Genomic DNA, 24,670 nt, shown 5'->3' on the forward strand with positions numbered 1-24,670 from the left:
CAGGCTGGAGGTGACCAGGGCTTTAAGAGATGTTGAGGTGCAAGATGCAGCCTCAAAGAGGCACCAGTCTATGTCAGGGGTATGTACCCAATGTATGATTTTTTGAACATTTGCGGCCCAATAATAGTAGCAAAGATTTGGAAAAGCTAAGCCACCTTGGTCTTTAGGTCTTTGTAGTAATTCTAACCGTATTCTAGGCTTTTTCCCATCCCATAAAAATGAGATAAAAGCTTTATCGAGGGACTTAAAAAAATATTTAGGGAGATAAAGTGGGATACACTGAAATAGATAAAGAAATTTGGGGAGTATATTCACTTTGATACAGTTCACCTTCCCTGCCAAGGATAGATGAAGTGATTTCCATTTTTTTAGGTCTAATTTAGTTTTTTCAAAGAGCTGACAGAAGTTTTCTTGATAGAGGTGCTGCATGTCCCTTGTAATATTAATGCCCAAGTATTTAAAGCCATTTTTAGACATTTGGAATGGTAAAACATCATTTTGTATTTGAAGGGCCAGATCATTAACAGGATAACATTCACTCTTACTAAAGTTCAATTTGTACCCAGAGAAAGCCCCAAATTTCCTCAAAGCATGGGTAATATGAGGGGTGCCCAGAGCAGGGTCTGATACATATAATAATAAATCGTCTGCGTATAGAGATACTCTATGCTCCCCCCCCCCCCCTGTGTATTCCACTAATTGATGGTAAAGTGTTGAGTGTAATAGATAAGGGCTCTATGGCTAAGGCAAATAGAAGTGGGCTGATTGAACAGCCCTGGCGAGTACCCCTTGACAGCTGGAAATAGTGTGAATGTTTGCCATTTGTTACTACAGAGGCTTTTGGTGAGCTGTACAGAAGCTTAATCCATGAAATGAAGTTAGGGCCATAACCAAACTTCTTTAAACATGACAATAAGTATCCCCACTCCACCCTGTCAAATGCCTTCTCTGCATCAAGTGCGATAACCACCTCGGGGACCACACTAGATACAGGAGAGTAAATTATACTTAAAAGTCGACGGATGTTTGTAAATGAGTGCCGCCCTGAGATAAAAACCAGTTTGGTCAGCAGAAATCACGTCATGTATTGTGGTTTCTAGGCGTAAGGTAAGAGCTTTGGCCAAAATCTTTACATCACTGTTGAGGAGGGAGATGGGTCGGTATGAGCCACATTCTGTGGCATCTTTACCTGGCTTAAGCAGGAGAGTAATAGATGCTTCAGTTAGTGTCTGTGAGAGAGAGCCACGGGACAGAGAATCATTAAACATATCGAGCAAAATTGTTGATAACTTGTTGGAAAACTTTTTAAAAAACTCTATAGGGAACCCATCATGGCCCGGTGCCTTGCCATTTTGCATTGCTTTTATTGCATTAGAGATTTCTTTATGATCAAGTGGGAGCTCAGTCTTAGTCCTATGTATTGCTGTTACTGAAGGGGTTTGGAGGTCCTTGAAAAAATGTTCCATATCAGAGCCATCTTCTGTCATCTCTGACATATACAGATTTGAATAAAATAAGGCGAATGTTTCATTGATTTCAACTGGATCGATAGTTAGTACACCATCATCTTTCCGTATTTGGGGGATTTGTTGGGATGCCGAGTGGCATTTAAGTTGGTGTGCTAATAAACGTCCAGCTTTGTCGCCATGTTCATAGAAATATCCCGGTGATTTTAAAAGAAGACGTTCTGTCTTCTCAGTTGATATCAAATTATATTGCGTTTGGAGATCCAGCTTCCTTTTGTAAAGCTCGGGGGAAGGAGAGGTAGAATACTGAGCATCCACCATAGATATTGATTTAATGAGCTCTTCTTGTTTGATTCTTTTAGTTTTATTTATTTTAGCTGAATATGATATAATCTCACCTCTGATTACAGCTTTTAATGTTTCCCAGAGGAGAGAGGGGTTTTTTTTTTTTTTGATTCTATAAAGTCGTCTATTTTTTGGGATATCATTTTGCAAAAGATGTCGTCGGTCAAAAGATTTCTGTCTAATTTCCAAAAGGGGCGTTCCAATTTGCAAAGAGGAAAAGCAAGATCTAGTAATACAGGCGCATGATCTGATATAATTATAGACAAATATTCGACTTTTGTGACAGAAGAAAGAAGGTTCTGATCAATGAAAAAATAGTCTATTCGACTATACGAGTGATGTACAGGAGAAAAAAAAGAAAAAGATTTACCCACTGGGTACAAAAAACGCCAAGGATCAACACATCCTATGTCATCCATAAAACGTGATAAAAGTTTGGCTTTTTTGGAAAGGTTTGTAAGTTTAGAATGGGAGCGGTCAAGTGTTGGATTTATCACACAGTTTAAGTCTCCGCCAAAAATCAACTGGTGAGAATTCAAATCTGTAATTAATGAGATCATTTTACCCATAAATTTATCATCGTCCCAATTTGGGGCATAAATATTGACCAAAACCACAGGCTTATGATAGAGGAGTCCAGAAACCATCACAAAGCGTCCTTGAGGATCTGAAATAATAGTAGTCGCACTGAACTGAATTTTTTTATGAATCAGTATGGCTGTTCCACAAGTTTTGGAATTAAGATTAGAATGAAATATGTTACCAACCCAACCTTTTTTAAGTCTGACTTGGTCTTTAACCAGTAGGTGGGATTCTTGAAGAAATGCCACGTCACATTTTAAATGTTTAAGATGATTAAATATCCTGGCTCTTTTAACAGGCCCATTCAAACCTTTCACATTCCAGCTAATGAAACGTACAGCAGCCCCTCTTGCATCAGTACCATACACCATGTTTAACTAAAAAAAATATATATGATGCAAAGGAAAAGAAACTTCTGTTAAAAAAATTAAAAAAGAAGATCCTATGTTGCAAAAGTGTGGAGTTGTCCCTTACCCTATCCCTAATCTTAACCTTATCTAAACACAAAACCAGAACAAAGCCTATACTTGTCCCTCTCCCTGAGGCAAGCTGCAGGCTAAACACTATTTCCAAGAGCTTCTGGTAGCACATTCTCTTAATATTTAGGTCTGGGGGGGGCTCCCAGTTATTTTTAATATTCAACAATAAATCCTCTCAACATTCAAGTGAATTAAAGAGAAATATATATATATATATATATATATATATATATATATATATACATATACATATATATATATATACATATATATATATATACATACACATAATAATGGAGATAACAACAACAAAAAAAAAAAAAAAAAAAGGGGTGAGGTGGTTGGGAAACGCAGTAAAAGTCAACCACTGAACATTCGCAGAGGCCAAAGCCTGTTCCCCTTATTGTAAGAAAACACATATTATAAACATAGATACACGCACAAACATACCTATATGCACGCGTACACACATCTGGAAAGCAGCACGAATGGTTTACTCCGTTAAGATTTAAATGTATAAACTCGTGCATAGCATAGTATGAATTAGCCTAGCATAAACATCGTTATGTATTTGTACCGGACTGCTGCTTATCATTATAAGGTGAACATACACACCTTGAGTTCGGGCAATTAACCATCGTCGGGTTACAGACAGACCAGACTGCAACATATGAGGTGAAGTCCTACTCTTTGCCGAACTTCTGGTCGAAAAACTTCTGAGCTTCATCAGGCGAGTCAAAAGTGAGTACATCGTTCCCATACATCACTCGCAGTCGGGCCGGGTGGAGCAGGTGGAATCTGACGTTCTTCTGATACAAGGCTTGCTTTATACCGTTAAACGCAGCTCTCTTTTTAGCGAGAGCTGCGCTGAGGTCCTGATAGACCCTTAGAGTGGCGCCTTGATACTTGAGCTCATGATTCCGGGCCCATCGCAGCGCAGCTTCCTTCTGCTGGAATCTGGAGAAACAGACCAGGAACGCGCGAGGGGATGATCTTTGGCCGGGTTTAGAAGTCGGGGTCCGATGGGCTCTCTCCAGCTCAGGCGGTGTAGGGAAGGCTTCGGGTCCCATTACTTGCATCAGTACATCTACCATGAACTTTAGGGGATCTTTGCCATCTTCACAGCCTTCGGGGATGTTCAATATACGAAGATTGGATCTCCGCGAGCGGTTTTCCAGGTCATCGCACCGATCTAGAAGCACCTGATTTTGGCTCTGGAGCATTCTAATGGCAGACTCCGCCACCGTTAGCCGTTCAAAGTTATCACCAGCTACAGATTCCACAGAGGTAAGACGGCTCTGGAATGAGTTGATTGTCGTCTGTAGCGAATCCAGTGACGTTTGAATTGGTCTGATGGCGTCTTGGATCAGAGACGAGACATCCTCCTTGAGCGAGGCTCTCTGTTTTGCAAATTCAGCCAAAAGTTGGTCCATAACCCCCGCTTCGGGTGTCGCAGGCGCCTTCTCAGTTGTTGGAAAGTTGTTAACGTTAGCTGCAAAGGATGCTAGCTTTCCAGCTGCACGTGTAGCCGGGGTCTGCGTGTTACTGGCTGATTTTGTGCTTTTGGAGTTGCTCATTTTGCAGGAATAAGCTAAAGCAACTACAGCCAAAAAAGTTATGTCGAGATTCGAGCAAAGAATGAATTAGAATGAGATTATGACAAAAAGTAAACTGGGAGCCTCCGCGTGTGCGTCCTCTCCCTACATGTCGCGACCGGAAGTCCTACTATTAGTACTCTTATAAAATTCAATCAGGCAATCATACATTTTACAATTTTACATTTATATATGAATGTCAATAATTCAGAAGTGTAGGCTATATATAAATAATATACAATTAAATTATGTTATTTTAAATGTATTGTGCAGGCTAGGTATAAAAAAATATATGCTTTTAATAATCTTTCATTGCGCAAAACCATGATAATATGAAACGCTTCAAAACAGAGCGCACAAAGCGCGTTTGCGCATCGCGGGTGCAGAATGATGTGCTCAAAGCAACATGGAGTCACAGTGTGCAGCGCTGCGCAGCAGCACAAGGGCGCATTTAAAAGTTCACTGCACAAAGCGAAGAATGTCGAGCGAGCAAATCCTAGAGTATGTTATATCTGTCCAACAGTTTATTGATCATTTGTTTCTTCACAGTTTTAAATTACAGTTATTGTACGTTTGATGCCGATTTATAGTCCTTGTGATGTGCGTGATCTAACAGGCACACGCGAGTCGTTTAAAAACAGCAACAAACGTAAAATACAAATACACAAAATAAAGTTATTTTATGCAAATCCAAAGCCTTTTATCTACAGATCAAGCATTATAATGTGAATATATCATATTGGAGAGAGTTTTACCGTGCATCCAACCGGAAGAGGCGCGCGCGCTGTTTGAATACTGAATGGAGAATGATTGACAGCCGCAGAGGAGGGAAAACGAGTTTCCATAAACTTTAATTTAATGATGTAAATAGACTTCTGTACCTCACATTAAGCTATGGAATGGCTTCAGATGACTTTGTGAAATTATAATCAGACCCTCTCAGACCCAAGTCACCCAAACTGACGTGAAAAAAGCGCGAGGCACCGAAAAGCGCGCTGTTTGCATCCCATAAAAATAAAAGTAAATCAAAACCAAATAATTTGCAAGCTTTCATCTTCATGAGGCACAATGGCAAGGCATCTAACACCGGAGAGGCCGTCCTTGGTGAATCAGCGTCTGACTTTGACATTCCTGACAATACTTTTTATAGTCCACACGCCCTCCGCACAGATTCAAGTCCTTTACAGACAATCTGTCCAATCCCAAGTCTTGAACTGTCCTCAGTTCTGGAAACCCCCTTCTAAACTCCATATATAAAGCTATTTCCTTTGTTCTCCTTTGCTTGCTGCTCTGGACCCTCTGCCTTTCTCCTGCGCCTCATGCTCCTATTCAAACAGCTAATGCTTGCCATTTCTACTTTGCTAAGATACATGCTTTCTACTACTTAATGTTATTACTACCTACTGTAGTTTATTCTTTCATTTGATTAAATGCTTAAACATCGAATATGGTATAGTCATTTCTTTCATGCATTATCATAATAAAAAACTTTTACAATACAAATTGCAGTGTTTTTCTTAATAAACCTGATTCACAATAAAACCTTTACAAAAACAAATTGCAGTGTTTTTCTTAATAAACACTCTCTCTTACAAAGTTACAATTGTGGTTATATCATATATAAGCCTATATATATGAGGCATTAGTTATCACCGAATAAATAACATATATTCCGCTTACAAGGTTACAATTGTGGTTAATATCATATCAGCCTATATATCGTTAGCCTCATAGCACAATCACCCAAGTCATCTTCTGTTTTCTCTTGTTTTCCAAAGACATTGAAATATGACCTAGGCAACTATGCCATGAGGCCAACGATACATTAGGCATTATAAGAGAATAAATTGCATGTTCACTTAACAATGCATATGAAAGTAGAACTGAAATGACATTCATTAGAAGATTATTAGTTAAAACATTTCAAAATGCACCTGCAGACTATTTTTCCAGTCATGAACTTTGTCATTGAGGATTTCTATAAAATATTGTGCAAAAATCTCATCACGTCTCATTCTCGTGAACCCAATCCCTGGAAATCAATTTATAGCGGAAATATCACCTCTTTATGGAAAAGTTTGTTTCTATTGTAGCTGTCAACATTATTTTCGGAAGATATGTTAAAAAAGCAGTTAGCTTCTGTGTACGTATCTATAATACATGGCATGATATGTGTGTCTCACTTGCTGCTTGTACATGATGCACCTTTTGTTTGATTTAACCTATAATATATCCCGGATAATTCCAATTGATGATTTAACCTAAATTGTGTGATTAATCAGTATCTAAGAGCAGCATTTTTGGAATATGCATTATATTTTTAAGCATTTAAATGGTCACTTGTTGCAAATGCAAAATTAAGAAACGTGAATGTGAACTGAATTTGCAGTTGCGTTTCGAACGCATTGATCAATATGCTTGCGTAGACTTCAGTAAAAATGTTCGCTGGTTTCTCTCCTCGTTCTGAGCTGGTGTGTGAGTCTCATCGACAATAAACAAGCTCTTATCAGCCTCATCCAGCACATTTACAAGAAATGTGATTAAAAGTGCTTAATTTCACGTGTTTCCATGTCAAAGTGTCTGTTATCAGCGGCTTCTGTTCATGTGTGCCAAGCCATTTTAGAAATCCCGACCGGCTGATGTTTTACGGCCATGTCCAGAATAAAGAGTAGTAGGCCTATGTATGGTAAACCTATACAGTTAGGGTGATATTAAAGGACATAAACCGTGATATAAGAATTTGGCTATATTGCCCATCTCTAAATCATTCATTCCCTGCATGACCTGTACAGACATGTCCACAAAACTAAATAAATAAGGAAATAAAAGTATAAATACTCTTTATTTTAGTTTTTACATTTCTTCATACATTTATTTATGTACTTTTGTTTCTTTACATTTCTTTGTATATTTATTTATTTAAGTAATTATTTATTATTAAGTCAGGGTTGGCATTCCATATGAACTGGAGCACGTCACAAATATGAACCGAAATTCAGTGTATTCTTGCTTGCTTGAGAAATTTGTCTATTGAAAGTTTGAAATGTCAAATTTTAAACGAACCAATTCTTATCGAAATCAAATACTCCCTGATTATGTAATCCATGCATGAAAGTTGCATTTCTCTCTAAAGGTGCATCCACTGTAGAGTCAGTGTCACCAACTTCATCTTTGCAGCTGACACGGACTCATAAAACACTAGTTTACTAATAAGTCATTAAAATGTCAATTTTTTTTTCAGACACATTAATTTATTAATTAATTTAGGTTACTTTTGCCAGTGCTTTGCAGCAAGCTTTATGCGTGCGCTGAGTGCGGAATAAATTATGCCTATAGCCTATATATTAAGGCTCATTATGGTTTATTATATTAATTAATGTAATATAAATGTGCGAGTAATCGACTAATGGCTTAAATGAAAGACTAGTCGACTAGAAAAATATTTCTGTTAAAGTTTTAAAGCATTTTACACGCATTTCCATAGCGGAAATTTATCCGACTTTCAAAACTGTTACGTACGTAACATTGATTTTTCCACCAAAATGTCAAAACGAAAATTGAAATAAAATAGATATTTTATGTTGTCATAAGCCATCCCTTCTTCATTTGGTAGATATTGATGCTTCTGGTTTGTGCATTGTAATTCACAGAAAGTCTACAAAATATGTTATCTCACAAACACTTGCATCTTTTTTGTCACATCCGTAACGCATGTGAACTTCCCTCATCTAAAATATAAAACAATTATAGACTGATATTTTTCTATTTTCAGGGGTTTATAAAAATATAAACAGATGATTCAATATTTGGGCTGATGATTTAATGCAAAATATCACACAAGTACTGTTTTTCTGTCACGAGTGGAAATGCAATCTGATTTATTGAATATGTATATATGTGTGTTTTATTTGTTGTGGCTCAGATGAGGGGTCATGAAAGAAATTATGAATGGAAGTGGATGTTTATGTTATTTTTGTGTTTTGTCTAAAAAAAAAGAAACACTTACAGTGACCCCATGTTGGCTCTTCTACCTGTTCTTTACATAGCTGGTAGCCCACATTGTGATATGTTGTCCCATTTAGAGCACTGGTAATCCGGATTTGGTAATCTTGAAAATAATAATAATAATATTAATAATACATTTTATTTATTTGGCGCCTTTATGGACTCTCAAGGTCGAAAACTGTGTATCCTGATCAGGGTGATCCAGTCCAATGTTGCTTTGAAAAACCGGCATAAAAGTAAGACGGATTACCTGATCCTGAATAAGAAAAAATGGGATTTCCAAATCTGGATAATTCTGATCCAGATTAAATGTTCTGAACAACTGGCCCAAGGCGATTACATTACTTTAAATTGGATTGGCATTTAGAGACATTCTGAACTATATTGGAGTTAGACAACACATGTCAGGACCTACTCATTGTCAAATATTTGATACTTTAGATCAAATTTTGTCACATGGAATCAATGTTGATGCCGTTGAAATTCTGCAGCAGAGCGATGACATCTCAGATAATTATCTAGTCTTGTGTATACTCCATTTAGCCAAGGTTGAAAAAGCCAGCTCCGTGTTACAAATATGTTAGAACTATCACTTCTGCGACTAAATATTGCTTTATTAATAATATTCCTGGTAAATTTCATCTCCTCAGCATCCTAGATAGCTTAGAAAAACTCAATATTGTGACTTTTAACTCTCTCTTTTCCAGCACTTTAGACACAGTTGCTCCTTTGACCTTAAAGAATATTAAAGAAAATAGTCCAACGCTGTGGTACAACGAGCACACTCGGGCCCTTAAGAGAACAGCCAGAAAAATGTAGCGCAACTAGAAAAAAAAGTAGGGCTGGGTACCGAGTTCGATAATTTTTAGGTACCGACCGAATTTCCTCGATTCTATCGAGTATCGAAAAATTACTTCTTGTTCGGTACCAGATTTCGATACCAAAGGGGTTAACTCGTCAACGTCAGTTGATGGCTGCAGTCAAGTCTTTGTCATCGGTTAGATGCGCTATACGAAAACGGTTTCGTCTATCGACACGATGTCAACAACTTTTAGTCTGCAAAGTCTGGAGATGATACGATTCGATTTTTGTGAAAATCAGACAAGCAGTCTAGGAGGAGTTCGAAAAAGTAGGTTTTGAATGAAAATAAAGATGGCGGACAGGAAGTTCGGCCAAAAAAGGAAAACTTGGTATCTATGTTCTCGGCTTGACCCAGGGAATCTATATCCAAATTTCTGACGGGGGTTTCGTCTCGATCGGACAAACGGTTTCGAAGATATAGATGTCTCGAAATATTTTGAGTACCTTCAGGTGATGGTGCTGATGACACAATCTGAGTTTCGTAATATTACACCAATGCATTTGTTTACTATAGCATTTTATTTCACAAAACTCGATCGGACTAGCGGTTTCGAAGATATCGCCAAATGTTTTTTAAGCGCTAAATTACAACGCTACACAAACCGTAAGGCAAAACCTAGCATGTTTAGTATCGTAGGACTCGGCAAGGATTCAGGAGTCTAATTAGATTAGTCTCGTGAAAATAAGTCGACCACACCCAAAGTTATAAGCATTTGAAAAAAAAATCACCACTAGGTGGCGCTGTTTCGAAACTTCTCACGCTCCTTCAGGACATCGTGCTGATGACCCCTACCAAGTTTTGTAACAATCCGTTCATGTGTTCTTAAAATACAGCATTTTAGCACAAAATTCAAAATGGCCGACAGTCAAAATGGCCAATATTGTAAAATTGGATATCACTCGACTCGGCATGTTGCCCTGAATCTAACGAGACCAATTTTATGATTTTTGAACAAACTGTTCAGAAGTTATAAGCAAAAATAGCCATTTTCCATATCTCCGGACCAGTAGGTGGCGCTGCGCCGAAACGCAGCATGTAGCCTCAGGTCATGCTTGTGATGACATGTACCAAGTTTGGTCTGATTACGATAAACTGTTGCGGAGATACAGCCTCACGACTGTTTTTGCAAGCGCTACGTAAAATTTGTTCGAGCGTTTATCGAAAACGGTTTGATGAATCAATTTGAATTCCATAACTTTTTGTCAGCACTGCCTGAAGATGATCTGGTTCAATTTTCGTGCAAATCGGACAAACCGTCTTGGACGAGTTTGAAAAAGTAGGTTTTTCAAAAAATTCAAAATGGCGGCCATATTTGTATGACGAAAAATGACGTCATAGGGTGCAATCGAATCATCATGAGCTCATAAATCAGAGGAAAAAATAATTTTGCTGATTGACCTCACGGTTCAAAAGTTATTAGCAAAATAAAAGTGAAATTTTGGACAGGTGGTGGCGCTAGAGGGATTGGTTTTAAGACACCAAATTTGCTATGGTGACTTTTCAGACAGTTCTCTATCAGTGTGCCAAATTTCATAACTTTCCCGCAGCTGCCATAGACTCGCAGAGCGGAAGAAGAAGAATAAGAATAAGAACGGGAACAGATACAATAGGTGCCTCCGCACCTTCGGTGCTTGGCCCCTAATAATAAGAACACTAACGATTACAATAGATGCCTCCGCACCTTCGGTGCTTGGCCCCTAATAATAATAATAAGAAGAAGAAGAAATCGATTGGATACAATAGGTGCCTCCTCACCTTCGGTGCTTGGCCCCTAATTATAATGACAGATGCCACCATTTTGTAAGAATATTGTATTATCTGGGTTTATAAGGAAAAGCAGAAAAGTTCGGGGAGTCTGTAGGTTGACTTCCCACACAAACGCTGTGTGTAATTTTTTTCACCATTTTTCGTCTTTTAACCCTCTGAGGTCGGCAAACGCGCCCCCGCGTTTTGTTGGATTTTCTTCACATTGTAGCACTTTAAACTTAAATTACTCCGTCATTTATGGTCATACAGAAAAAAAGAAATATAAAAAAAGAATCTGTGATATTTCTACTTTTGTATGTGTCCACTTACAATCAAATCAAAACATTGTGCTTTTGAAAAATAAAGAAAATAAACAGGGTGTGCGTTCTGCCTCTCCGTCGCGGTGAACTTTTTTTTCTTGAGCACGTCTATAAACTGAAACAAAACTCAGCGAATACTTGTCACACATTTATGAGCCATATACCTTTATAAACATTTAAGTGTGTACTTTTAAATGATCGGATTCAAACTGAAAACAAATATTCTCTGTTTAAGTAATTTGTATAAAACCAACAAGATGTCCAGTATCTCAAACGCTTGCTCATTAGTTTTAATTTGACCACACCTACTCGCGCAAAAGATATTCACATGCAAATCTCCACATGGAGCGCGAACGCGCTCATTACCTCAAAAACAAAACACCAAAACACTTCATCAGTCTCTGCTTTTCGTCGAGATTGAAAGACGCGTCGTGAGCTTACATTGGCTTTACCCCAGAAGATGAACGCGATTTGAAGACAAGAAAGATAAGGTAAGAAATTCTTACATATTAGTTTGTTATTGTTGAATAAATTTCACATTGCAGTTGAACTGTTGCTAGATATATGGTGACTATTATCATATTTAGATCCGTGTTTACTGTTACTGTGTCTGTGGATATCTGGTCAAACGTAGATATGTATGGTAACCATAATGTTTTATATTTGGGCACGATCGCGTTTGAATGTATCACATTTGGATCGCGATCGTGTTTGAATGTATCATATTTTGGAAAAGCAAAACGTTCCAAACGGCTTCATGTTTTTACTATTATCTCATTTCATATCATCATAACGAATGGAAACATTTGAAGTAACATGATAATCAATATATTTTTCTCTAGCTTAGTTACTGAAATCTTTTGGAAGATTTATATAGGCTGCTATATTGTTATTATTTTATGCAGCACTGCGCATAGCCTATGCCTACAAGGCACAACAAACCTGGTGTTCATTATATAATATATTGTTGGAAACATTTGTGTGTGTGTGTGTATTCTGTGAATTTTAAAAAGCAATTTTAACCAGAAAAATCTAAAATGTATTCCCAAAATCATGCAGGCCTTTCTCTTGATATCAGTGTGTTCACTTTTTTTTTTTTCAGGACCCAGATGCCACTGAGTCCTGCTGACTTCAACATTCACAGTACATGTCTCTGTACATGAACATGGTAAAGTGAAAATCAAACACCTTGGAAATGAAAGGTATGTACAATGTTTTTAGGAATGGCACAAAGGTCTCTTTCTTTGGATCATGTTGTGTTGTAAATAAATCCAAACAATCTAAAAGCCATTCTTTTTTAAATCTCCTCATTCTTTGTGGAAGGTTGGTCAGAATGATGGGCCCTGATAAGCTCCTAATAGGGCCATTAGGGTGTGTCTTTGTCTTTCTCAGGTGTAAAAAGCCTTACATATTAATGAGATGATCCGCCCCTTCGCATATTGCTTTTTCACACAAAACACGTCGTAAAAATTTCAAATCAATATATTGTCTTCTCTGAATGAGCAGTCAGGGTGATTTTCACATAGTTTTGGAGCAAATATTCTAGGCTACGCCATACAATTTTCAAAAGTCTTGTGAAGAAATAATCAGTATGGGTTTCATGACCTTATTTCAGTGAGAATTTTTTTTTGTATTTTCACAAACCACGCATAAATGTCATTATCTCAAAACTACAAACTTTTACACACATGCTGCTGATATATTATTGTAGCAGAGTTTGTGCTGAATACAGTGTAATCAGACTTTAGCCATGAAAATGTCACAAGTAACAGAAATAACCACAAATGTCAGAGCATGTCAGAACACCTCCAGGGCCCAGAAAACAGCTCAGACCTCAGAGGGTTAATGGTGGTCAAGACCTCTACTAAAGTAAAACGATTGAATTAAGTTCCAGAGGGGATACTCCAAGGGGGCTATATTACATATCTTATATCGTGCACGTGTGAATATGGCAAATCCCAGATATTTAGCCAATTGACCCTTCGCTAAGCCCCGCCCTCCTTAGTTACTGTTGCTACGCCTGTCAAGCTTTTGCGCCTGGCACGTCTATTACAGTATGTATGCACTGGTTTCAGACATTCCTAAGGAGATAATGAGTCATTTTTGGCGAACAGGTGAAAATATGAGAGAGCAAGACTGCAGTATGCATTCAAGGGCTATATCCACGACATAATATGCAAACGATTAGAGAATAATTTCATCAAAATTGAAGCTAAAGCCTATAGGTCCCAACGCAAGCAGCAGCCGCCTCATACACTGACCATTCAAATGGGAAACACAAATTGAGGAACAGCTGTTCATGCACAGCAGGGTAAGTGACATTTGAAAATATTCTAATATTTATAAATCAAACAGCTTATCCATATGTATTGTGGAATAAACACAAGACATTAGCCTGACCACTTTGCAATGATAACATTCTCCCGCTTATATTTGTAGTGCGCCAGGCTAACGTTACTGCTCACACGTTGTGGGTCACATAAGTGACTAGCTACTGTTATGAACTGATCAAGTTTGCATACCAACCTTTTCCTTGGAGATCTCCGGCAAGCCCCCTGATGTTCCCTCCTTTTACTAATTACCTTTTACTTTTACTAGAACTAACACCTGGAGAGTCGCGATCGAATTGGGGGTAACGTTACTAGTTTGGCCGTCGATTAACAAAATGCTGAAATATATTTTTAAGTAATGTTAAATGATGTCAGTGAGCCTCATTCTTGCCTTTAATCACACTGCTTAATCCACGAGCTGGACAATAACTTTATTCTAGAGCTGCTATAAAACCAAAACACTTTACTTTTAATTTCCTATTATCAATGTAAAGCTGCTTTGGAACAATCGACATTGTTAAAAGCGCTATATAAATGAAGATGACGCCCGGCATTTCTCCCCTTGGGTTTTTGGTTTCGGGAAGGGAACAAAATCCACCACCCGTCCAAACTTTTAGGATACCGGGTATCAGATTTGCACAATCCATACGCACAACGCTCCGGCATGTTTCCCTCACTCGAAAGCTTGCCAGACCTCCCGCGCCTAGTTATGGTTGCTAAGCCACGATTGGCCAGTGGAGGTTTTCGGGCGTGGCTTAGCGAAGGGTCAATTACCTCTGTTCTGATGATCGGGACTGGCAAAATTGTGGCGTGAGGCCTTGCGAGAATAAGGTACCTGAGATAGTTTCCTGATCTAAGTGGGTGAAATATAATCAGAGTTTAAAAGAATAATAAAATATTTGTTCACGTTTAATGATGCACAGACATCATTAAAATCTTTTTCATTTATGGAGTCAGATGAAATAACGAGTCAATAATTGTGAGAAAATATATTGCATTTAATCTTGTTGTGTTACAAAAAGGAAAAACAAGTAATACGCAGAGAAACCTTCCCCGTATTATTGGAAATCCTCATTGGACCAATAGACGGGCTTACAGCATCCTCTCAGTGGATGCTGCACACTGGTGTTGGTTGAGGAGAGATTCCCTGATATGATTGTAAAGCGCTTTGGGTGTACAGTATTACAACATTAAAGGTATAGTTCATCCAAAAATTAAAATTTAGTCATCATTTACTCAACCTCATGATCTAAAAATATATGTGTAATAAATTCTATGCTGAATCAAATATTTCTTTCTTAAGCTACTTTTTGTAATATCTATTTGATTCTTTACACAATTTGGGGGTAATTTCTCAGCCAAATTTGATGTGCGTGTAAATCAATCGCCACATCAAGTAATTAATTTGATTAAAAAGTTTAACTGCTTGACAGCCCTATTCAATATATTGATAATAAATACATTCTATGAGAGTTTATTGCTCTCATCTGAATGAGAGTAACCGACTTTTGTGTTCAGATCACCTGAGGCAAATCTTAATTAACCCTCTGGGGACCAAGCTGTTTTTGGGGCCCTTGAGATGTTCTGACATGCTCTGACATTTGTGCTTTTTTCAGTTATTTATAAACATGTTAATGGCAAAGGTGTAAATTCACTCTATATAGCACAAACAGGCCTACCATAATATGCGAGCAACATGTATGTAGATGTTTGTATTTTTAAGAGAATAATGTTTATGCGTGGTTATTTAAAAAAATAAAAATGAAAGTTGCTGAAATAAGACCACAAAACTCATACAAAATATGTGCCCACAAGACTTTTGACTAATGGATGTTTTCTCTTCGAGTTCTAGCTTCAAAATTATGTGAAAATAGTCTTGCTTTATCGTTCACAAAAAAAAATACATTGATTTAAATGGTGTAAAACAGGTTTTGCTTGGAAAGCCAATATGCGAGGGGGAGGAGTAGTTTACACCTTAGATTACCCAGTCCCACCCACTCTGCATAATGACTCTGCATAATTAGCCATTCATTCAGGTGTGACACTGACTGAGCCACAATGCAAGGACAAAATAGCCTATATATTTAGAAGAAGACTTATATTGACCATTTTTGTCTTACATCTTTGTCTTACATCCATTTTTGTCTTACATTATATTGATTTTGCTTACATCTATCTTGTAAATATGTTTTGCTATTTTATTAAAAAGGTTACAATTACAACAATAATTACAATTTCAGCAATATTTCTGCAAAAAAAGTACTCTTTCTTTGTAAAAAAAAAAAAAAAGATTATAGGCCTACATTTTATCAAATGTATTCATTAGTTTGAATATAGCCAACATTGGAACATCTTAGTCTATGACTTTATTTTTGACAAAATAGTATTTTATATATATGAGCAGAAAAGCTTATTTGATGTGACAGTATATTCTACAGTAAAAACTGTACCCAAATCTAGTCAACAAAATATTGTCTTTCATACTTCGCCTGACTGTAACGTTGTTTTTATGAAATATTAGGGCATAGCCTATAAATGTTAATTTGCAGTTTAATACGTTGCTTATACAAATACATTTTATTTCAACATATTTCAGTCGATTTTTACTCATCTCAGTAGGCTCTAGCAAAGCAGTTTATTCACACACAGACGCGCGATTCATATTTAGGCTAAACAGTCTTTACAAATATGTACCCTTCATTCATCTCACAGAAACGCGATTCATATTTAGGCTAAACAGTCTTTACAAATATGTACCCTTCATTCATCTCACAGAAACGCGATTCATATTTAGGCTAAACAGTCTTTACAAATATGTACCCTTCATTCATCTCACAGAAACGCGATTCATATTTAGGCTAAACAGTCTTTACAAATATGTACCCTTCATTCATCTCACAGAAACGCGATTCATATTTAGGCTAAACAGTCTTTACAAATATGTACCCTTCATTCATCTCACAGAAACGCGATTCATATTTAGGGTAAACAGTCTTTACAAATATGTACCCTTCATTCATCTCACAGAAACGCGATTCATATTTAGGCTAAACAGTCTTTACAAATATGTACCCTTCATTCATCTCACAGAAACGCGATTCATATTTAGGGTAAACAGTCTTTACAAATATGTACCCTTCATTCATCTCACAGAAACGCGATTCATATTTAGGCTAAACAGTCTTTACAAATATGTACCCTTCATTCATCTCACAGAAACGCGATTCATATTATAGAAACGCGATTCATCTTTTTGTTTACATAGGCCTACACTAACGTTATTCCATAACGTTATTCCACATTAACACTTGAGAAAGGATAACTTAGCCTACCTCACTCCTCAGCGGGATCTGCTCCTCATATCAGCACGGAAAATTTTCTCCATAAGGTAGGCTATATTATGCCTCTTTGTTTACAGTTGATGTTGGCGTTTCACAGACTGAAATGGTTCTCAGAATTTGCGTTTGAATAGCACGCGCTCTCCGGGGCGTGGTCAAATTACTGTGAATCATCTCGTAATGAGCTCGACTGGAGTCGCTCTCTTTTTATACAGATTACAGAAGCTGATAATATTTGTTTTTTATATAAATTACTTCATTTAAAAGCTGCGATCTCAAGCTTTATGCCCGTGGGTCTGTTTCCCTGTTTGACTGAATTTTCGCGGAGTTATAGATCATTTTCGAACGCGTTTCAAATGGGAGTTTACTGACAGAGAGAAGGCAGAAATAGCATCATGTTAGTTTTTCTTTATTTGTCAAAAAGCAAAACACTTTATTTTTATTGTGAGTATACAGAAAAAAATAGAAACTGAACAGGATCGATTGATGTATTACACGAAAATGAAAGATCAAAATTAACAGAGCATTTTGTGTTTATTTTTCATTGCTAAAAAAAAAAAACGAGCAAAACGCGCGGGCGCGTTTTTGGTCCCCAGAGGGTTAAGGAGTAAACCGGGCCTATTATTGTCCCACATACTTGAGTATCTGCAGTGAGCAGTTTGGATCCATCCTTTTGTCTGAGAGCAGCTTGACACCTGATTCCCCTGGGTGATTGAAGCTCAGGTCCAGCTCTCTCAGGTGTGATGGGTTTAAACTCAGAGCTGAAGACACATAACCACAGCCTTCCTCTGTCACCATACAGCCAGACAACCTACAGACACACAGTCAGATCATCTATAAAAACACACATGACTGGCAGAATGTAAATAATCTCTTATGTACTTATTTCAATTTCAGCGGACAAATATCAAGGCAGACATTTTTCTTTACAATAAAACAAAAACATATACATCAATACAGAGACAGCATTATAACCCATCATATCTGTCAATGGTCTTGGAAATTCAAAACTCAAGCTTATACAGATGTTTTGTGTTTTCCTCATTTTGACAGCAACTATGTACAAGAACAAAAGAAGCTATTACTTATAATTCTTAAAAAAAACATTACCTTACAGACCATTTATGCTTCAAGAAAAGTAATCAGTATTTTTTTTCCATATTGAACAAATGTATACTATCTGGGTTAGCTTTTACATCACATATAGTGTATTATGTCAATCCAATCATCAACTATAAGTGGCTCTGGTTTTAGCCATTTCTTTGTAATTACTTTTTTACTAGCTGCCAGAAGAATTAACATCAGTTTCTAATTGATGTTATTCCAACCATCAAAAGCACTATTAGCCAGATATAAACATTCATAATTGAAAGGAATCATCACCTCAAAAACAGCTTCCAAATTCAATCCCTTCAATCCCTTCAAATCCCTTCAGCTTCTTCCTTCAATCCCTTGCCAAAACTGGGTTAATATCTAACACTCCCCAAAATATGATAATGGTTAGATTCCCTTTCCCCACATAATCTCCAACAGCTAGCACCTGTCCCTTTGTATCTTTTCTGTGTTGGTGTGGTAAATCTCTTATATATTCTTAAATACCTCAGAATCTGCAGCTTACAGTTTGGCCTCTTCAGTCTTTCAGAAATAATCTTCACTCCTGAATCCTGCAGGTCATTGTTCGTCAGATCCAGCTCTCTCAGGTGTGAGGGGTTTAAACTCAGAGCTGAAGACACATAACCACAGCCTTCCTCTGTCACCATACAGCCAGACAACCTACACACACACACAGTCAGATCATCTACAAACACACATCGACATTATGACCAGCAGACTGTAGATTATCTTTTATATGTTCTTAAATACCTCAGTATCTGCAGCTGACAGTGTGGGCTTTTCAGTCCTTTTGAGAGCAGCTTCACTCCTGAATTCTGCAGGGCATTGTTCGTCAGGTCCAACTCTCTCAGGTGTGAGGGGTTTGAACTCAGAGCTGAAGACACATAACCACAGCCTTCCTCTGTCAACATACAGCCAGGCAACCTAAAGACACACACAGTCAGACCATCTTCAGACACACATCAACATTATGACTGGCAGACTGTAAATTATTTCTTATATGTTCTTAATAAGATAACAGATAACACAAAAGATAACACGCTACAGATAAAGTGTCATCGGGAAAATTCAATTTCGCGTACCTACCCCGAAGTGACAAATAAAATAAATTCTGTATCAAAATTTATAAGGAAAGACCAGTACTTTGTTTAGTCTTGGTTTGTAGTGAACTCCAAACCTGCACACATATATTCAAACGCACATAACTATAGAACCAATTCTTAATGCGCATGTGAACGCCATCAGCGTTTATCACAGGTTCATGTTTAAAGTCTGTGTAGAGAGAATGGTGTCGTCTTGGCGGCCCCTAATTTAATAACAAACTATCGTTGCGATGGAAGCGAATCAATCAAACTAACTTTAGCTGTAAAATAACTTTATTAAAGAACCGCTGTAAAGCCAAAACAATCTCTGTTACCTTAAATTATACGTTTATCTCTGTAAAGCTGCTTTGAAACAATCAACATTGTTCAAAGCGCTATATAAATGAGGATGACTTGGCTTGACTTAAATACCTCAGTATCTGCAGCTGACAGTGTGGGCTTCTCAGTCCATCAGAGAGCAGCTTCACTCCTGAATCCTGCAGGGCATTGTTACTCAGATCCAGCTCTCTCAGGACACAGTTTGAGGATTGTAGAGTTGATGACACAATTTTCCAATCCTGACCAGTGAGATTACAGCCAACAAGACTAGAAGAGAGTAAATACAGCACAATAAGTTGGGGTTCAGGGTGCTATTATTTAAAGGGGCAGCAGTAGCACCTTAACCCCTTGCCCGGCAGGGATCACTGGTGATCCCGGATTTTTGTTGTTCAAAATTCATTACTCGTCAAAACATTACACTCTTACTTGATCTGGACAAACTCAGCATCATAAGGAAAGTTTAAGGCTCCAGCTTCGATATTTGACCACTGTTTATGATTAAACTGGTTTGCAGTGACATTAATTTCTTAATTTATGCCAGGAGTGCAAAATAATTAATCTGTAACAATCGTTATTTTGAATAGAAATCAAAACTCACACAACATTCATTCTCGTCTTCTCCGGTTTATTTGTGGTCAAATACATATAATAAACAGCATCTGCCAGGGTTATTAGTCCAATAGTGCGCATATTTGGAGAAAAATGATTAATTATCACGTTAGAAAAATATTTTGGTCATACAGAATAAAAATCCTATTCATTTTCCACTGAATTATGCGATCTGAAGAGCTCAAACAGCTAACGGAGCTAGGTGTGTATCTCCTCTTCCTGATTTGCGTCAGATCTGACCTCGAAGCGTTATTATTCACTGTACAGCTGTCAATCATCTGACGTGCTTCAACGTGACCTCTTCTGCATGACGCGTCCTGTGTGCACTTCCTGATTCTGGACATCCATGATAACAAAGCGAAAGTGACATCTCTTCACCGAAACAAGTAGCTAATAAATGCACAATACAAAGTATTTGTGTTTTGTGCACCTGCTGCAGGAGCTTTCTATTCCATACAATCATTTTTTTTTAAATAATTCGCATTTAAAAGTTCCATGAATAGTTTTTTGTTGTTTGTTTTCTAACAAGGCTTAAGTTAATAGGTGGATTACATCTATAGGGGGTTACATTATTTGTAAATGGCCAAGCATTATGCCAGAAGAAAGGCTATAATGGCTGAATTTAAGCCTTTTCTTTAAATAATTTTTATTGTGCTATATTAGTGCCAAATTTGGGGAGAGGTTACATATTCCAAAACTGAAAATACAGTATGAGAATTAACTGCACAATCACTACATGTTTTCCTTGGATATTATACAATTTGCAAGCACAATTTGTGAAAAAAAAAGAGATGCTTCCAACGGTGTAGCAATTTGGTAGAATATATATATATATATATATATATATATATATATATATATATATATATATATATATTGCTCTTGTATTCTTTCTTGTGGCTCAGTGACACAACTGAATGAATGGCTCATTATGTATGCGGGCCCCATTGTCTCCTCGGGTGTGAACCACTAAATATGCATGATGGTGTTGGATCGTTGACGCCCACTCGAATATAGCCTTTCCAGACAAAAAGTGTCTTGCAAAATTTAAATCAATGTATTGTTTTATGTGAATGATTAGGCAGGATGATTTTCACATCATTTTGAAGAAAAACTCTGCATTAGAGAAATACATTAGTCAGAAGTCTTATGTACACACATTAAGTATGTGTTTTGTGGCCTTATTTCAGAAACTTTAGTTTTTAGTTTGTTTTTTTGATAGAAACATTATTCTATCAAAAATACAAACATGTACATACATGTTACATATTATGTGTAGCCATATTTGTGCTAAATAGAGTGTAATTACACCTTTGCCATTAATATGCTTATAAGCAACTGAAAAAAGCACAAATCAAATCAAATCAAGTATATTTGTATAGCTCTTTTCACAATACAGATTGTATCAAAGCAGCTTCACAGTATTAAATTAAAATAAAATAATACAACAATGTTTGTTTCTGGTGGAATTTATTGATTGATAAAATAAAATAAAATATCCCCAAAATATCCCCAACTGAGCAAGCCAAAGGCAACAGTGGCAAGTAACCGAAAAAACTCCATCAAGTGACCTAATGGTGTCCTAAAACTCCATCAGGTGACCTAATGGAGAAAAAAAAAACCTTGGGAGAACCCAGGCTCAGTCGGGGCCAGTTCTCCTCTGGCATTTATGAACTAGAGGCCGGATTGTAGTTTGAACTGTAAGATTAAAAATATTATATGAATGCCTGGCCGAAAAGATGCGTCTTTAATCTAGTTTTAAACTGGGAGAGCGAGTCCGAGCAACGAACAGTATCAGGAAGACTATTCCAGAGTTTCGGAGCCAAATGTGAAAATGCTCTCCCTCCTTTGGTTGATCTGGATATCCTAGGTATGACCAAAAGCCTCAAATTTATTGATCTTAGAGAGCGCGATGGATTATAGGGCGATAGAATATCCGTTAAATAGACTGGAGCTAAGCCGTTTAGGGCTTTATAAGTCAGTAGCAATACCTTGTAATTAATACAGAACTTTATAGGTAACCAATGCAGTGATGATAAAATCGGTGTTATATGATCATATTTTCTTGATCTAGTAAGAACTCTAGCGACTGCATTTTGGACAAACTGTAGCTTGTTTATTGAGGATGCAGAACAACCAGCTAATAAAGCATTACAGTAATCTAGTCTCGAGGTCATGAATGCATGAACTAACTTTTCTGCATCAGAAACTGATAGCATATTACGTAGGTTAGCAATGTTTCTAAGGTGGAAAAAGGCTGTTTTTGTAACATACGAAATATGATTTTCAAAAGAAAGGTTACAATCGAGTATAACACCCAGGTCTTTTACTGTAGAGGATAAAGTAACAGGACATCCTACAATGTCAAAGTTGTATTGTGAGAGGTTCTGTGGGCGGTTTTTTGAACCGATAAGTATTACCTCTGTCTTGTCTGGATTTAATAAAAGAAAATTACGCGTCATCCAATCTTTTATATCTTTAACACACTCTGTCAATTTGGATAATTTAGTGTTTTCATCCGGCCGTGATGAAATATATATTTGAGTGTCATCAGCATAACAATGGAAACTAATTCCATGTTTCCTTATAATATTTCCAAGTGACATCATATATATTGAGAATACTAGAGGGCCCAACACAGATCCCTGCGGCACTCCATAGTTTACTGAAGTTATGATTGATTTTTCTCCATTCAAATAGACAAAATGGTGGCGGTCAGATAAGTATGATCTAAACCAGCTTAATGCTTGTCCTTGAACACCAGTATAATTTTGCAGTCGATCTAAAGAGTATTGTGTGATCTATAGTATCGAACGCAGCACTTAGATCAAGTAAAACTAGTATTGAGATACAGCCTTGGTCAGAAGCTAAAAGTAAATCATTTGTGATTTTAACGAGCAGTTTCAGTGCTATGATGCGGCCTGAATCCAGACTGAAACTTTTCATAGATAGCATTTTCTTGCAAGAAAGAGCCCAGTTGAGCGGACACAACTTTTTCTAGTATTTTAGACATAAATGGAAGATTTGAAATGGGTCTATAATTTGCTAGATTATTATGATCTAATTGTGCTTTCTTAATGAGAGGTTTTATAACTGCCAGTTTAAATGTTCTTGGAACATGACCTAAAGATAAAGATGAGTTAATGATATTGAGGAGAGGCTCTTCCACTACAGGTAACACTTCTTTCAGTAGTTTAGTTGGTATAGGATCTAATAAACATGTTGTTGTTTTAGATGAAGTGATACGTTTATTTAACTCTTTTTGTTCTATAGTTGTAAAGCACTGTAATTGTTCTTGCGGGGGGATAATTGAGACTGAATTATAAGGCGCGATTGAGGATTGAACGTTTACAATTGTGGTTCTGATGTTTTCTATTTTCTCAGTGAAGAAGTTCATGAAATCATTACTACTAAACTGTAACGGGATATTTTGTTCAGGTGACGTCTGTTTATTTGTTAGTCTAGCCACAGTGTTAAATAAAAACCTTGGATTGTTTTGGTTGTTTTCTATTAGTTTGCGGAGGTGCTCAGCCCTGGCCGCTTTTAGGGCCTTTTTATAACGTGACATACTGTCTTTCCACGCGATTCTAAAGACCTCTAAATTAGTTTGTTTCCATTTACGCTCTAAATTACGGGTTTCTCTCTTTAGAACATTCGTAGTATTATTGTACCATGGTGCTTTAATTTTCTCTCTGACCTTTTTTAATTTAATGGGTGCAACATCATCCAATGTTCTAGAGAGAATGGTGCTCATAGTGCTAGTTAGTTCTTCTAATTCATCTGTTTGTTTGGGTTCAGGCAGCAGCTGAGACAGATTAGATAAGCAATTTGAGAAATTATCTATGGTGGATGGAAGGATTGATCTGCCTGGTCGATAACGCGGCGCAGCATGGCATATTACAGCAGTACGTAATATGCAAGTTACCAAGTAATGGTCAGTGACATCATCACTTTGTGGAATGATATCTATATCGGTTGGTTCAGTTCCATATGATATAATTAAATCGAGTGTATGATTAAGACGATGAGTTGGTCCGGTGACGTTTTGTTTGACCCCAAAGGAATTTAATAAATCTATAAACGCAGCCCCTAACGCATCATTTTAATTATCTACGTGTATGTTAAAATCTCCAACAATTAATGCTTTATCGACATTGACCAATAGATCTGAGAGAAAATCTGCAAACTCTTTTAGGAAATCAGCGTAAGGCCCAGGCGGTCTATATACGGTAGCCAAGGCTAGAGATAATATGGATTTTTTCTAACATCTAAGAGCATAACATTTAGTACAAGTACTTCAAAAGAAATAAACTTATAACCCGTTTTCTGAGTAACATTGAGAATATCTCTAAAGATTGTTGCAACAGAGCCGCCACGACCAATCAGACGGGGCTCATGCTTATAGGAGTATCCAGATGGAGTAGACTCATTTTGACCGAAATAATCATTTGGTTTAAGC

General features: G+C 37.2%; 1 pseudogene across 1 annotated transcript in view; it reads right to left on the reverse strand.

Annotated features, from left to right (window-relative positions):
• LOC307154376 (NLR family CARD domain-containing protein 3-like) overlaps positions 1-24,670 on the reverse strand; it is a 60,548-nt pseudogene that overhangs the window by 10,972 nt on the left and 24,906 nt on the right. Inside the window, exons 5-8 of the transcript XR_013824039.1 lie at positions 19,696-19,869; positions 18,932-19,105; positions 18,668-18,841; positions 17,706-17,879 (exon numbers count right to left, since the gene is read on the reverse strand). The product of XR_013824039.1 is annotated as an NLR family CARD domain-containing protein 3-like (transcript). The remainder of the gene's footprint in view (positions 1-17,705; positions 17,880-18,667; positions 18,842-18,931; positions 19,106-19,695; positions 19,870-24,670) is intronic.

This window comes from Squalius cephalus (assembly GCF_949319135.1).
Source record: "Squalius cephalus genome assembly, chromosome: 2".
NCBI lineage: Eukaryota > Metazoa > Chordata > Actinopteri > Cypriniformes > Leuciscidae > Squalius > Squalius cephalus.